Here is a 17,717-nt window from a genome sequence, read left to right as displayed (position 1 = left end):
AACATGAGTTTAGAATTTTAATACTGTTTTAAAGGTGATTTAAACCTTTGGATAATGTAAGTTTTGAGATTTCAACAAAGATCTAATATCTATGTATGCCACTTCTGAGAGTTATTTAGATATTTTTTCTCTTGTTTAACTGCATTTAGTACAGCTTCTAACACAGAGAAGTAAGAACTGAGTCCTGTATAATGTATCATTTATGGGGCACTGGGAAAAGTAATTCTACTTGGTTATTTTTGAAGCCTCCTTCTAGGCACACTGGCAACCAATTTTATTATATATATCTTTATGTATATATTATATCTTTATTCTAGCATGTAGATAACAAGGTCATATGCTTTTCAGCTAACACAAAGGGCATATGAAAAGGAAAGAGAACTATTTTTGTTTTGCTTTTGTCATTAGTGTTAGTTGCTCTGTTGTGTCCGACTCTCTGTGACCCCCATGGACTGTAGCCCGCCAGGCTCCTCTGTCCTTGGAATTTCCAGGCAAGAATACTGGGGTGGGTAGCCATTCCCTTCTCCAGGGGATCTTCCTGACCCAGCGCTTGAACCTGCTTCTCCTGAACTGGCAGGCGGGTTCTTTACTGTCTGAACCACCAGGGAAGGAGTTTTCATATTATCTTTGTACATTGGACACCTTTTCATATTATACTATGCTAATAGCAGTGTCACATTTCATTAACACCAAGTTAGTGGAAATGAAAAGCAGAATGTTTTGTTGCTCTTACTATTGTTTCAGGTTTTTGTCCTGTAAATACTTAACTTTTATGGTAATGAATTATTTCAGAAGGAGAGTGCCTTAGGGAGATATGTTCTGTTTTAAGCCAGAGTAGGCTGCTAACCTAAATTTGGACCTATCCCTTCCAAAGTAAATATATTGTGACATTAATACGGATAAATACAAACAGTTATTGTATTTTGCACTCTTGAACATCACTGAAGTCACAGCTTCATTGAGGAGTGGGAAGAGAGATATACATGCACAAATGACCACCCTTTGCATTGAAATTGGCATTCTTCAGTCCTGGAACTAAGCAAAACAAATAATAAAGTCATACTGCTAGCTATACATACTTTACACTAACTTCACACCAACCCTATTGGACTTGATAGTACGGGCTTGAAGGTACAATGACAGAGACAGGGAGTGTGGGTTTGGAGAGTTGGAGAGATGAAACAGGGGTATGTGTAGAGGAGATTAATACTCTAGGCTTTTGATTTTTAATTTGCGTAATTAACTTTTTTCTCTCTCAAGTCTTGAATATAGAGTTGTAATTGGAATTAATTTAAGCATAGGTACCAAAATAATGGAATAAATCATTTAAGACAAGTATCTTGTTTGTTGTTGAATATATTGATTAGCTTTAAGTAGGTGATCATGTTAGTTTATAAATCTTAATGCCTTATTACTTGTAAATATGCTTGGTATTAAAAACATCTCTCCTCGCTTTGATTTTTCTTTGGTATCTAAAATTAATGGGCAAAACATGAACTTTATTATGAATTCCTCCTAAATTTTTTTTTTTTTTTACAGTTTATTTTCTCAAGACTCCTTTTGGATTACAGAGATCATGTTCTTCCTGTAGACTCCTATGGAAGAATTTAAAATGAGTAAGTTGATGTTCTGGGGTATTATATTTTGAGAGGTATTTGACTGAAATTAATATATATTATTATGTTGGCTGCTGCTAATGTGTCAGAAATTATCCTTCAAAGAGTCGAGTTGAACACCGAGCCCAGTGTCATTTGATGAGAGCTGAGAAGAGGCACATGTACACAATCATTTATGAGTCTGACGAGACTGCTTGTCAGTTTTCTTTTGTTTTAGCTTGTATCAGCACTGGGGTCAACTTAATAAAACAAGGTAATGCTAGGCCTAGGGTTTAGGCCCAGCATACATTAGTGGGTGTGTCATAAGTTTTAAAAGCAGTTTGAGGATAGAAGTCAAATATGTTGAGTCTGTTGTACAACACAGTGCCCATAGTTAAAAATATGATAGTGTGCACTTTAAAATGGTGAAGATAAATCTCATGTTTTTCACTTTCATTTTCTTTATGTGCTCTTACAACAGCACAAAACCACAAAAGAATACAAGGAAATTTTTGAGAGTCTAGATATGTTTGTAGTACCTTAATTGTGGTGATGTGTGCACACATGTCCAAACTCATCAAAATATATACATTAAAATATGTGCAATTATCTATATGTCAGTTATACCTCAGTAAAACTAAAAATGATGATTATCTTTTAAAGATATGTTCTGGAGAAGGAAGAAAAGAACATTAAACAGATGAATTCCCAAAGCAGTCGGGATTCTTGATGTAGGAGGTGAAAGGGAGTGCCTTCACGTTTGTTTTTCAGTCTGTTGCATTGATGATGAGTACCTGATACTGATCATCAATGTACTGATCATCAGTACTGATACTGATGTTGATGCTGATTTTGGTGTTCTTAGCATCTAAAGAATATCAAATATACTCTTTAAGAGTTTCTCATTAGAGATCTTTTCTTTTACTCAGGCCACTGATTCACAAGAAAAAACCTTGTGAAGGCAATATACAAGTGAAAAACAATTTATGACTGAGGAAGCAAAAGAGGACGAGGAAGAGAGGTGGCAAAAGTGGTGCATAAGGGCTTCCCAGGTGGCGCTAGTGGTAGAGAACACACCTCCCAATGCAGGAGATATAAGAGACATGGCTTCGGTGCCTGGGTCAGGGAGACCCCTGGAGAAGGGCATGGCAAACCACTCCAGTATTCTTGCCTGGAGAATCCCATGGACAGAGGAGCCTGGCAGGCTACAGTCCACGGGGTCACAAAGAGTTGGACACCACTGAAGTGACTTAGCATGCAATATTGCTAGAGGAAACGTGAGAGGAAGGAGAATGACAGGGAGTGAATGGGATTATAAAAAGAGATTTTTCTCCATTTTTCTCAGGCTTCTGCCATCTGTGGCCTGGTCTCATTCTTTTTCCTTCCATCCTGCCTACTATCCTCTAGCTATTAAAAATCTTACTCTAATTCCGATGCTAATCTAGTTCCTTCAGCCTTCTACCTTTCCATCTGTGAGTATTCTAGATTCACATGGCCACCATTACTATTACTGGTCTTCTTATTCCACTGTCAGTTGCATTTGCTGAAAGCTTTCCTTGAATAGTCAAATCTTTCACATAGTTAATTCAGTAGATTCCCTGTCAGTGATAATTCACTGTTGCCAGGCATTGTTCTAAGCTCTGGGGATAAAATAGTTAATGAGATGAAATCTTGGTCCTCATCACACATATATATATTGCAACAGATGAGTAAATATGTATTTGATTTGCTGTAGGGAAAAAAAAGCAGATTAAATGGGTAGAGAATAACATAGTATCCTACTTTAGAAAAAGCAGTCAAGGAAGTTTTCTCTGTGGAGGCCATACTTGAGCAGAAATCTGAAGTGAGGAAGCAAACCATATGAGTTTCCCATATCGGAAATGTAGCTGAGTTTCCCAGACCAGCTACATATCGGAAGTGTGTAGCTGGAAGTGGAATGACTCAAATGCAGAGGCTTATGTTTGATGTCTTCAGGAGTTAGTAAGAAGCACAGTGGGTAGAGGAGGAGAGTGGTAGGAAATGAGGTTAAGAGTTAGGCAGAGGCACAGTACAGCCTAATCGGGACCCCAGTGAAGCCCTTGGACTTTATTCTAAGTGTGATGGCAAGTCATTACTCTTAGCGGGTCGAGAGCAGGGAAGCAATGTGGACTTACTTCCCTTGAGGAGTACTTTTTTCAAATGAAAGTAGAGATGCAGGGTATCAGGAGAATTCTAGGTTGCAGGAGAATTCTTATCCAGTTGCATTTATTAATATAAACACTTCGGTTCGGATAGGAAGTAGTTGTTCAGGGATAGCCTCCACTGGATAACACTACTCAAGTTCTATTTTACCTTTGGAAGAATGTTACAGTGCTATAAGGTACTGTTTTCCTAGAAAGATTTTATTAATTAGTACTTCTAGAGACCAGTGGAAATGAAGTCAGTGGAGGCTGAACGGGGAACCTAATATCCTGCCTTCCTATCTTTTTCATTAAGCCTAGAATATAGAAGTGCAAGTAATATACTTAAACTTATCAGTTTGTTACAAAGAGTTAGATTTTGCTTATTATTTTGTATAGCCATTCCTGTCAGACTTTTCCCAGCCACATCCATTCACTATTGAGGACAGATGAAAGAGCCATTAGATGAGCCATTATCTTTGTGAGATTAAATGCACTGCACTTTATTACAAAGTTTTGAGTATATTAAAGCCAGGAAAGCTTTATTAATGGTTTATTAATAGTCTACAAGGTGATAATATTATTTTAGAAGTTTTAGTGAAATTTATTGTAAGTAGGAGTCAGCAGACTGTTTCTGTAAAAGGCCAGATAGTAAATATTTTGGGTTTTGTGGGCCATGTAGTCTCTGTTTTAAATCTTGTTGTTACTCTGCACAACTTTGTCATTGTAGTTCAGATGTAGTCATCAGATCAGATCAGATCAGTTCAGTCGCTCAGTCGTGTCCGACTCTTTGCAACCCCATGAATCACAGCACGCCAGGCCTCCCTGTCCATCACCAACTCCCGGAGTTCACTCAGATTCACGTCCATCAAGTCAGTGATGCCATCCAGCCATCTCATCCTCTGTCGTCCCCTTCTCCTCCTGCTCCCAATCCCTCCCAACATCAGAGTCTTTGCCAATGAGTCAACTCTTCGCATCAGGTGGCCAAAGTACTGGAGTTTCAGCTTTAGCATCATTCCTTCCAAAGAAATCCCAGGGCTGATCTCCTTCAGAATGGACCGGTTGGATCTCCTTGCAGTCCAAGGGACTCTCAAGAGTCTTCTCCAACACCACAGTTCAAAAGCATCAATTCTTCGGCGCTCAGCCTTCTTCACAGTCCAACTCACACATCCATACATGACCACTGGAAAAACCATAGCCTTGACTAGACGAACCTTTGTTGGCAAAGTAATGTCTCTGCTTTTGAACATGCTATCTAGGTTGGTCATAACTTTCCCTCCAAGGAGGAAGCGTCTTTTAATTTCATGGCTGCAATCACCATCTGTAGTGATTTTGGAGCCCAGAAAAATAAAGTCTGACACTGTTTCCACTGTTTCCCCATCTATTTCCCATAAAGTGATGGGACCGGATGCCATGATCTTCGTTTTCTGAATGTTGAGCTTTAAGCCAACTTTTTCACTCTCCGCTTTCACTTTCATCAAGAGGCTTTTGAGTTCCTCTTCACTTTCTGCCATAAGGGTGGTGTCATCTGCATATCTGAGGTTATTGATATTTCTCCCGGGAATCTTGATTCCAGTTTGTGTTTCTTCCAGTCCAGCATTTCTCATGATGTACTCTGCATATAAGTTAAATAAGCAGGGTGACAATATACAGCCTTGATGAACTCCTTTTCCTATTTGGAACCAGTCTGTTGTTCCATGTCAGACAAAACATAAACTAATGATTGTGATTGTGGCCCAATAAAACTTTATTTATAAAACAGGGGTGGACAGGTTTGGCCTGCTAACTCATGCTATTAAGAATCTTGTGAAAATTATGACTGCCATTTATTGAGCATGAACAGAGTAGTGGGTAATGTTATGGATACATTGTATTGTTATTTAATTAATCCTGACCACAAAAAGGAAGCTGAGGCTCAGAAGTTTTAAAATTATTACTCCAAGTTCATACAGCAAATTGCAGGGTCATTACTAGAACCCAGATTTATCTGTGAGTGTGGTGATAGTCTTTGTTTTTCTTTCTAAAAATATTCCTTTATTTGGCTGCATGAGTCTTGGTTACTGCATGTGGGCTCTTTCATTGTGGTGCACAGACAGACTCTCTAGCTGTGGCCTGTGGGCTCAGTAGTTGTGGCACCTGGGCTTGATATACTTATTCTTTATACGAAGGAAAATGCTCTGTGAGTTTAAGAACTTTGCTTTTAATAATCTAAAAGAACCAGGTTAGAATGATCTTACTGAAAATCATTTTATAACCAATAATTCAGCTATTGGCCAAAGAAAACTCTGAAAATTTAAATTAGGGTAACCAACTAGTGATTACCAGGATACCAGTGTCTCCCTAAGCTATTCACACTGCTGGGATCATAGACATTCTTAAAACCTACTGTGCTATACCGATTGCCTTAAAGATCTCTCTTTTTTGTTTTTTGAGGGGCTACATTGGCTGCCCTGGGTAAAGTCTTGGAAGAAAGCTCAGCAGCATTTAAAATTTCTCTTCTCAAAATTCTAACCAGGGGCCAAAAATACCTCTTGAAAAGGCTAGTAAGCAGATGTGAGGATCTTTCATCCTAAAGTGTTAGATGAAGTTAAGTGTCCAGTTAAACTGTCATCTTAGCTTCACCATCTTTGTGCTCCTGGCCTGGAAGCAGACTTGAGTTACATATAGATTAAATCAAAATCTGCCTTACATGAATAAATCCTTGAAAAAAAATACATTTTCTCTTTTTCTCATGAAAGCGTCTAATGGCTCTGTAACTTCAAACCTCACAGTGGAAGGGTACTGAAATTAGGAGAACTTTAGTGTTTTGGCATACCAGTATGTGTGTATGTGTGTTTGAGTATATGTTAGAAGATAAGAAAAACTCTACAATTAAAATCCCTTTCCTTTGGTTTCTTTCCCTTCAAGATTACAATTCCCTTTCTGATTTTTGAAAGTGTGATCTGATTATATATTTAAAGTAAATAATTATTTATTGGGTATCCACTATATGTCAGGCATGATGGTATAACATAGAGGGTATAGATAATGAGTTAAACACACTGTCTTCAAGGAGATTACCAGAGATTAATACTCAGTATTATGGCTTGGTGTTAAAGATTCTGTCTGCCAGCCAGATGTGGGGTTTGATCCCTGGGTCAGGAAGATCCCCTGTAGAAAGAAATGGCACCCCACTCCAGTATTCTTGCCTGGGAAATCTCATGGACAGAGGAGCCTGGCAGGCTACAGTCCATGGGGTCTCAAAGAGTCAGACACGACTTATTGACTAAATAGCAACAACAAGAAATTAAATGCTAAAACATGAGTAAGCACATAGGAAAGACATGTAACTGTACTTTGGGAGTCAGAGAAGGTTTCCTGAAAGAAAATTTGAGCTAAGTCATGAAAAATAGGAGCTAGACCAAACAAGAAGCAGGATAATCTTATTTGAATTTTCCCCAGTTCAGTCAACATGATATATCTGAATGAAGCATGCTTAAAATATCATTTAAAAGGAAAAAAAAGAAAAGAGGCCTGTTTTTTGAATGCCCTGAACCAAAAGAAAAGATAGATTTGACACCAATCACCTCTTCTGAGTCTAGTAACAGGAAGGGCATGTTTGCTTATAACCTGAGCATTCTCTTCATCAGAATAAATGTGGCTGGCAAAAAAATAAAATAAAAATGGCCCTTCTTGACTGTGTTGGACCCCCTTTTCATTACCAGTTCTAACAGAGGAAAGTCTTAGAGTTCAGCTATGCTCATGAATGAGGAAGAGAGAAGTTTTGATGAATTAACTAAGGTCTACCCCACCCAACTTACATTTTGCTCCACAGTTTTTGATGTTAGAAGTGGGCTAATCTTTCTTTCTGTTTTCCTTCCCCCTTCCTCCCAGTAATATAATCACAAATAGAATTCCAAGAAACATTCGACATAAATTCTGACCTTAAAATACTTCGTAACTTTGACAAGTTTGGGCTTTATCCTGAGGGCAATAAAATGACATAACCAGATCATTACAGCAGCAACGCGAAGAATGGGTGAAGTAGGGGAACGCTAGGGACGCTGACACAAATTAGGCATGTAGGTGAGAGCGGGTAATGATGCGAACCAGGGTGAAGGCAGGGGAAGTCGAAATTTAGATGGTAGAATAATTCAGACATGGTGATGCTCCGGATATGGTGAATGAGGGGCAAGAGTCAAGACTGATGGTCAGGTTTCTGACTTGGGCAGTGGAGTAGACAGAGGTGCTTGTATGAAGACTGAGGACACAAAGGAAGGAGGAGCATTAAGGAGTTCTTAAGCAGCTGCAGCTGCTAGGCTGGCTCACCACACTCTGTAGATTCCTGTAAGAAGGAAACAATGAACCCAGTCAGATTTAGACAGTTTATTGCTCATAGCAAAGTAGTCAGTATAATCTGCATGTTCATATTGGTTCCCCAAGTCCTGTAGTACAGAATGAGGCTCAGGGTGATGCCATGCCCTCAGATGCAGGTGGATCTGTGTCCTCCCAGGCTTGTAAAAGCCTACTAGCAAAACTGGCCAACCTTGTCTCAGAGGATGACATTATCTTTATTATCCTTGTCAGGGAACAGTATGCCCTCTAACCTGGAGGGATAGACCATTCCTACTCTGAGGCACACAGAAATACCGTAGAGAATAGACTCCTAACAGCAAGATAATGATTTCAGTTTTGACATAATGAATTTGAAATGCCCATTATATCTAAATCAAGGTATTCAGTAGACAGTTAACTATTTATAAGAATATTCAGTATAGTACTTATAGAAGTGAGATAATAAAAAATAAAATCTATGAACTTTAGCTATGTCAAAACAATACTATTGATAGTAATTTTAAAGACAGTTACAGCAGGTGGTTACCAAGTTACCTAATTAAACACTATGATATCATTAAATGTGTAAATTTATTATTGTATTCATTACAAACTGAGTTCACATAGACTTAGTCTTCTGTTGCTTGTGGGATTTGATTATCTGCTAATAACCTCAAAACCTTAGAAAGTAGTATGGTTGCAGGATATTTATGATACACTGTGGAGCTGGCCTCTGACTGTGCCTTTTGTCCACTTTAGTCTAAACAAGTCCTCTCCAATAAAAATAAAATATAAGCGAGACTTCCCTGGTGGTCCTGTGGTTAAGAATCTGCCTTCCAGTACAGGGGACATGGGTTCAATTTCTGCTTGGGAGCTAAAATCCCACATGCTGCTAGGCAGCAAAGCCTGCGCACTGCAACAAAGACTCAGGACAGTCAAAAATTCAAATAAAATAAAATGTGAGACATGTATGCAATTTAAAATTTTTAGTAGCCACATTAAAAAAGTAAAAAGAAACAGATGAATTTAATATTTTATTTAACCCAATATGTCAAATATTGTTTCAACATATAAACAACATAAAATTATTAGTGAGATATTTTATATTTTTTTCATACTAAGTCTTTGAAATCTAATGTGTATCTTACACTGATGTGTGTCTCAGTTTGGACTAGATATATTACAGAGTGCTCAACAGACATGTGTGGCTACTGGCTACCATATCGGACAGCTCAGGTCTAGCCCTCAAGAACAAGAAGCTGTATTTCATCATATGTGATGAATATAGTTCTTCTTTGTATGTTAGAAGACTAAATACTATGCTGTGCCTTTTATCTTAGATAATTGAGTACTATAGGATAACTAACATTATAATGAAAAAGCAAATGGCCACTGAATTTATATATATATGTATATATTTTAGAGATCGTGAGTTTCACTTAAAATCAGTTCTTACAGTGCTTAAAATAGTTATCTTTGTAAGTGAGTTAGGTCTTTAGATGTATCATTGGTAAATCACTCAAGGATTTTACTAGATGGACTAGGTAGCCAGGAGGTTTAAAGTATAGTTTGGGGTACATGACTTACTCTTCAAAAATCAGTTACATGTTAGGAGAATTTATTCTATCCTATTATATTATGTAATGAGGCATCTCATCATTTTGTGGCCTGTAAGCATTTACTTATTTGCTGTGTTGAAAAATGTATTGATTCCTCTATACAGAAGCATCTTGAAACCTAAAAGATGTCTATTATGTAACTTAATGAAAAATAGATGTTGAGGGGAAAGGTAAGCCGTCTATATGCCTTCAGTATAGGAGCTAGAAATAATATACTTTGGAAAGTCTGAAGTATGTTAGTAGTTTTAGAAAAAGACTAGGTAAGTAGCTTGACAAACTTAAGATCTTCTAAGAAACTGATGATGCATAGTAATGACTTACCAAGTTTGCCTTGGAAAAGTGCTGTTAAGTCATGGACTTTGCTGTGTATTTTAGCAAGGACACTTTTAACCCTGATCTGTGAAATGTAATCACATTAAATTGTATATTGAAACAACATACTCAGGGAAAAGTGAGTTTCTCTGCTGAATGTGAATGAAAGCACCTGACTTATAAAGTCTTGGATATCTCTTTGATGGTGATTATTATCTGTGATTCTTTGTTGAGGGTTTTTTGCTTGTTTTTTAAAGACTTACTTGGGATAATCAAATGTTAAATGTTACATAGTTTAAAACATATTCTTTTAGAGAGCAGTTTTGTAAGGCAAATAGTTCTACATTATTCTAGTTTATTGATACTTTTATTTAGGAGTAAACAGTTTTAAAAATTAGACTGATTCATAGCAAAATGATATAGATGTGGATATGCTGTGTATAATAAGGAAGTGAACTGAATAAGTGGATCAATAAGGAATCTTCTGCTCTGCTCTCAGAAGAAGCAGAGTGGGTAGCATCTATTTTGTTTCAATGACCCAGAAGGACTATGCATATACCAGTAAACACTTTAGAAAGTTTGTCAATTGACTGTGGTAAAATAAACCAGTGAGGGTTAAGATCATGTTTCTGACATAACCATTGATGGGTTAAACCGATTGTTATTTTATATCTTGCTTTGGAATGGAGCTTTGGGAATGAAGGGTTTATCATCAAGAGTTTTCAAAGGGTGTTTTAAAAAGTTTGAAAACATTTGTTCTGCTGTAATAAAAGTGGTCAATGGAGGCCTCCCCGAGAAAGGGATGTTTGAGCTATGGCTTAAAGGAGACGTGGGAACAGCTACAGAGCTGCCTGGGGAGGAAGCTTCCAGGCCAAGGACACAAGGGATGCCAGGCCCTTAATGCAGGAGCATGCCTGGCAGGTTGAGGGATGGTGTGGTAGCCAGTACAGCCACAGAAACAAAAGGATTACCATCATTTATTCTCCGTCTTCTCTGTATTCTAGATACTTTTTATACAAACCTGACTTGAAATAAGGAAAATTGGAGGAAAAAATATTATAGCAGAAAAATGGGTTTCAAATTTTTAAAAGCATTGTTTGGAAACAAATCCCAAAATAAAAATAAAAGTGATGTTAAAGCTCACAAAGGGATAGGGACATGTCAAAAGGCCTCAGTAGTCAGATCAGAGGGACTCCCACTGGCCAAATCTGAGAGAATTCAGCTTCAAAATAATGAGATTGAGTGTGTGCTAAGTTGCTTCAGTCATATACGACTCTGTGCCACCATGGACTGTAGCCCGCCTGACTTCTCTGTCCATGGGATTTCCCAGGCAAGAAAACTGTAGTGGGTAGCCATTTCCTACTCTGGGGGATCTTCCTGATCCAGGGATGGGACCCTCATCTCCTGCAGCTCCCACATTGCAGGCAGATTCTTTACCGCTGAGCCAGGGGGGAAGCCCAAAGAGATTAATAAATGCTAATCTATTAAATGAAAACATCCATGAGTTCATACTTACAGTAAACAAGTGAATAAATAAGGGGATCAGATCAGATCAGATCAGTCGCTCAGTCGTGTCCGACTCTTTGTGACCCCATGAATCGCAGCACGCCAGGCCTCCCGGTCCATCACCAACTCCCGGAGTTCACTCAGACTCACGTCCATTGAGTCCGTGATGCCATCCAGCCATCTCATCCTCTGTCATCCCGTTCTCCTCTTGCTCCCAATCCCTCCCAGCATCAGAGTCTTTTCCAATGCGTCAACTCTTCACATGAGGTGGCCAAAGTACTGGAGTTTCAGCTTCAGCATCATTCCTTCCAAAGAAATCCCAGGGCTGATCTTCAGAATGGACTGGTTGGATCTCCTTGCAGTCCAAGGGACTCTCAAGAGTCTTCTCCAACACCACAGTTCAAAAGCATCGATTCTTCAGCACTCAGCCTTCTTCACAGTCCAACTCACACATCCATACATGACCACAGGAAAAACCATAGCCTTGACTAGATGAAAGTTTGTTGGCAAAGTAATGTCTCTGCTTTTGAACATGCTATCTAGGTTGGTCATAACTTTCCTTCCAAGGAGTAAGCGTCTTTTAATTTCATGGCTGCAATCACCATCTGTAGTGATTTTGGAGCCCAGAAAAATAAAGTCTGACACTGTTTCCACTGTTTCCCCATCTATTTCCCATGAAATGATGGGACCGGATGCCATGATCTTCGTTTTCTGAATGTTGAGGCTTAAGCCAACTTTTTCACTCTCCACTTTCACCTTCATCAAGAGGCTTTTGAGTTCCTCTTCACTTTCTGCCATAAGGGTGGTGTCATCTGCATATCTGAGGTTATTGATATTTCTCCCGGCAATCTTGATTCCAGTTTGTGTTTCTTCCAGTCCAGCATTTCTCATGATGTACTCTGCATATAAGTTAAATAAGCAGGGTGACAATATACAGCCTTGATGAACTCCTTTTCCTATTTGGAACCAGTCTGTTGTTCCATGTCCAGGTCTAACTGTTGCTTCCTGACCTGCATACAAATTTCTCAAGAGGCAGGTCAGGTGGTCTGGTATTCCCATCTCTTTCAGAATTTTCCACAGTTTATTGTGATCCACACAGTCAAAGGCTTTGGCATAGTCAAGAAAGCAGAAATAGATGTTTTTCTGGAACTCTCTTGCTTTTTCCATGATCCAGCGGATGTTGGCAATTTGATCTCTGGCTCCTCTTCCTTTTCTAAAACCAGCTTGAACATCAGGAAGTTCACGGTTCACATATTGCTGAAGCCTGGCTTGGAGAATTTTGAGCGTTACTTTACTAGCGTGTGAGATGAGTGCAATTGTGCGGTAGTTTGAGCATTCTTTGGCATTGCCTTTCTTTGGGATTGGAATGAAAACTGACCTTTTCCAGTCCTGTGGCCACTGCTGAGTTTTCCAAATTTGCTGGCATATTGAGTGCCGCACTTTCACAGAATCATCTTTCAGGATTTGAAATAGCTCAACTGGAATTCCATCACCTCCACTAGCTTTGTTTGTAGTGATGCTTTCTAAGGCCCACTTGACTTCACATTCCAGGGAATAGGATACCATATAAATAAATGTAGGAGGAATGATAGTGTTAGGAAATCACCATTTTGCAACCATTTTAACCACCAGGCAAGGGTCATCCATGGATGCTAAAACCAGTGAGTGAGAAATGGATGAGGGCTAAAATATTTACAAAGTTATAAAAATATCTTTCCATGAATTGTTCTTTAATTACTAAGTAAAACATACTTTACAGTGGAGTAACCTTGTAGATAGTACTTTAACTACTTAAGTAAGTAAGCACAGTCAGGATCACCAATAACTGGACGAACCATATTCTATGTTTCCTGATGTGATACACTGAAAAGAACACAATATCATTTATATAATGTTTCTGCCAAAAATGTATAACCTAAATCTAATTATGAGAAACTAGACAAACCCATACTGAAAGTTCCTTTTACGAAGAAAATTGTTTGTACTATTTATAAATGTCAGTATTACAAAAGGCAAAGAAAGGCTGATTTTGGACCAGAAAACATTGCTGTAAAAGGAATTTTGGAGGCAGTTGAAAAAATTTAAGTAAATTGTATAGATTAGGTAACAGCATTGTGTCAGTATTAAATTTCCTGATTTTGATTATCATACTTTAATAATATAAGTGAATATCTTTGTTCCTGGGAAATCTACCTGGAAGTATTTAGAGGTAATGGAACAAGGTTTTGTAACTTTCAAACAGTTCAGAAAATAAAAGATGTATACTGTGTAAAAAGAGAAAGAAGAGGAGAAGAGAAGAGAGAAAGGGTAGGAAAGAATGATAAAGCAGTTGTGGCAAAATGTTAAAGTCTGGGTTAAGCACATACAATAGTTCTTTGTACTGTGCTTGTAATTTTCCTGTATATTTAAAATTATTTCAAAAAAGTTGTAAGCAAAAAGTGATGGTGTTCTGGATGAATTAGTTCTGGAACACCTTCTATATGATATTGCTCCTTCATTAATTTTCTTCTAAAAAGAACGTCTGAGGCACCCCTGAATACAATCTGAAAATCACTGCTCTTACAATGATGATTCCTTCCAGCTATGAAAACAGAGAAAGTGGAAAGTTTTACATATAATAATGATATTATATATGCAAGAGGATAACTGATATTTTCAGTTATCTAGCTTTGCTGCTGCTGCTAAGTCACTTCAGTCAAGTCCGACTCTGTGCGACCCATACACGGCAGCTCACCAGGCTCCCCCGTCCCTGGGATTCTCCAGGCAAGAACACTGGAGTGGGTTGCCGTTTCCTTCTCCAATGCATGAAAGTGAAAAGTGAAAGTGAAGTTGCTCAGTCGTGTCCAACTCTTAGTGACCCCATGGACTGCAGCCTACCAGGCTCCTCCATCCATGGGATTTTCCAGGCAAGAGTACTGGAGTGGGGGTGCCACTGCCTTCTCCATATCTAGCTCTAGCAAGAGGTTATTTGCAGAGATTGTTGGTAATTATTGATGGACAGTTTTTTTAAAAAGGAGCATATGGAAAAAAGTTAGGCAGTAGAGCAAAGTCTATATTTGGCCCAAGGGTTCAAGGGAGAGACTACTTGTAGGTAGTTAGGAAGAAGATTTTTAAGATAGCTACAATAAAATTTAGGGTTTTTTTAGGTTTAAATTTACAATTGAAATGAGGTTTAGGGAGGTTCAGAGCATGTAAATTCTAGTTTATGTTTATGATTGTGGTAATGTGGCTGCTATCACTAAAGTGAACTTTGTAAGTCTGAGGACAGATGATGAAAAAAAGATTCAGGATATATATGAGAGCAATCAAAGGAGCAGTGTGAAAAGTATCATACCTGAGGCCACTTTAGCTGTGGTACCGAGTTAGTACCAGTTAGTCCTCCTCGGAATCAATATCCATAATGTCAGAGAAAAGCCCTACCTGAGCTTGGTATTTCCTTGTAAAGTTAACAACGTAATCTCTATGGTAGATAGTACTTTAGAGAGGACAGAATTTGAAGGTCTAGAAAACATTGTGAAGCCACTGAAATTATGGAATTGTTTTAAGATGCGAGCAGCAAATGAATCACTTTAGTTTGGCTGCAAGGGAATTCTAGTTTTCTTAATGGAAAAAGAGAACCAACAAAGGAGAACAAAATAACTTATCTACTTTTCACCTATTTGTGATCTAAATACTAAAACCTTGTAAGAGATGAGGAATGGCAAAAGACGGAAAATTAGTGTATAAGATACGAAAGAACATTGTTTTTAGACCTGCCACAATATATTGAAACTACCAGGCGGTAGTTTTGGCATAGAAAGCAGACAAAGAAAGAATGAAAATAAACTTTGTTAAAAGTTGTAGCTGTTCCCTTCTCCAGGGGATCTTCCCAATCCAGGGATCAACCCAGGTCTCCTGAATTGCAGGTAGATTATTTACCAGCTGAGCCACAAGGGAAGCTCAAGAATACTGGAGTGGGTAGCCTATCCCTTCTCCAGCAGATCTTCCTGACCTGAGAATTGGACCGAGGTCTCCTGCATTGCAGGCAGATTCTTTACCAACTGAGCTATCAGGGAAACCCCTCAAACTATGCATACATCAAAGTGAAGAAGAGCAGTAATGCTTACAATATACTGATGCTTATATATACATAACCTGTGGTTTCTTGGCGATTTGGAAAATAATAAAATGAAAAATGGCTCCTTATGGATAAAGGTGATATGTGAAGTGAAAGTTGCTCAGTCGTGTCTGACTCTTTGCGACCCCATGGACTATACAGTCCATGGAATTCTCCAGGCCAGAATACTGGAGTGGGTAGCCTTTCCCTTTTCCAGGGGATTTTCCCAACCCAGGGATTGAACCCAGGTCTCCTGCATTGTGGGTGAACTCTTTACCAGCTGAGTCACAAGGGAAGCACAATTGGTATTCAGTTCAGTTCAGTTCAGTCGCTCAGTTGTGTCTGACTCTTTGCAACCGCATGAATCGCAGCACGCCAGGCCTCCCTGTCCATGACCATCTCCCAGAGTTCACTCAAACTCACGTCCATCGAGTCAGTGATGCCATCCAGCCATCTCATCCTCTGTCGTCCCCTTCTCCTCCTGCCCCCAATCCCTCCCAGCATCAGTGTCTTTTCCAGTGAGTCAACTCTTCGCATGAGGTGGCCAAAGTACTGGAGTTTCAGCTTTAGCATCATTCCTTCCAAAGAACACCAGGGCTGATCTCCTTTAGAATGGCCTGGTTGGATCTCCTTGCAGTCCAGGGGACTCTCAAGAGTCTTCTCCAACACCACAGTTCAAAAGCATCAATTCTTCGGGCGACATGACCACTGGAAAAACCATAGCCTTGACAATTGGTATAAAAATGAATTTTTCTTAGATTTTCAGAAAATACAAACTTAAAAAGGGATGTTAAATGGAAAATGATCTGCATTTTTAATCTTTATGGGCATGATATTAAAATAAATAGAACTAACCCAAAGAGGAAAGCATGTTAACAAAAGGACTTGTGGCTGTTGACAGTGTATAGACGGGGTGCTTTATCCAGCTTTGCCATAGAACCACCAGTGCAATGGTTCTATACAATACAGTATAGTGGTGGTTGGAATAAAGGAGTAGGAGAATGGGTAATTTAATGACCACTTATAATAGGTGTTACCCTCTAAGATATGATAAAAGCAACCAAATGCAGCACTCCGGGGCACAAGATGATTGGCTAAAGGAGTTGGGAAGATGTCCTAGTTGGTGGACCTTTGCTTGGCTGTTCAGGGAACCTTTTTCTCCAGATATTATCTGCTGCTATCTGTAGAACTCAAACATGGAGGGCTCAGTGGTTTGCTGGTCTCTAGAACATCTTGTGTTTTAATGATCATGATAAATGCTTAAAGAATATAAATATGGTGTTTCTGTGGAATTAATGACTACATGTCTTCTGATTGGTGTTTTCATTTTAATCATCATTTAAGTGATTTCCCAGTCACAGATTTTATTTAAAAGCTTGACTATATATAAAACATCTGACATTTTTGTTATTATAATGGACTAGGTTTTAAACACTGGGACTACAGTTCTACCCAGTGAAAAGCACAGGTGTTCTAACAAGCAATAATAGCAAATAAGATGTGGTGTTTTTATTTTGTAAAACAGTATGGACGTGTATAGTACACACAAGGATCTAGAATATCAGGCTGTTTTAACAGTAATCAATTTTAGTAGAATTTACTTGATTTAACATCTTCCTTTTAGGTTGGAATATGTTTTCTTAAAGAGGATCAGACAAATGCCTGATTCTGGGAACAAAGACTTTTGAAAGCTGACAGCTTACTGACAGTTATGATGAGCATTTTATTTCAGACTTATAAAACATATTAATCGTGCTTGTTCACAGTATGGTGGTCCAAAGAGGGTTATATTCTTTTTGAGAGATACTTTAACTGAAGAGCATGTGACACATCTTCCACGAGTACAAAGCTACAATTTTCTTTTTTCCTTCTAAATGAGTAAATACTTTTCTCAGGTTTAAAGAAGGAAGAGTACTGCAGGAATCTGTTTATTATCAGACTATTTGCAAAAGACCTCTGCACCATTCACTGAACCTTGAAAAACACTCGAAAATATGGGTTGCATTTGCAAACTTCAGGGTATGACACGGGAAGCTGGCAAGCTGCCTGGCTTCTACTTAAAGAATTGTCATTCTGGGAAAAATAAATTTCTCTAACTAGACAAAAGTCAATGTTT

General features: G+C 38.5%; 1 long non-coding RNA gene across 1 annotated transcript in view; it reads left to right on the top strand.

Annotated features, from left to right (window-relative positions):
- LOC100848699 (uncharacterized) overlaps positions 1-17,717 on the top strand; it is a 128,727-nt gene that overhangs the window by 85,014 nt on the left and 25,996 nt on the right. The window contains exon 5 of the long non-coding RNA XR_009495352.1: positions 1,540-1,616. This is a non-coding gene — a long non-coding RNA (uncharacterized lncRNA). The remainder of the gene's footprint in view (positions 1-1,539; positions 1,617-17,717) is intronic.

Source organism: Bos taurus, chromosome 7, assembly GCF_002263795.3.
Source record: "Bos taurus isolate L1 Dominette 01449 registration number 42190680 breed Hereford chromosome 7, ARS-UCD2.0, whole genome shotgun sequence".
NCBI classification, from domain to species: domain Eukaryota; kingdom Metazoa; phylum Chordata; class Mammalia; order Artiodactyla; family Bovidae; genus Bos; species Bos taurus.
Note: the sequence above shows the minus strand (reverse complement) of the source record. Positions and strands in the feature narration are given on the sequence as shown.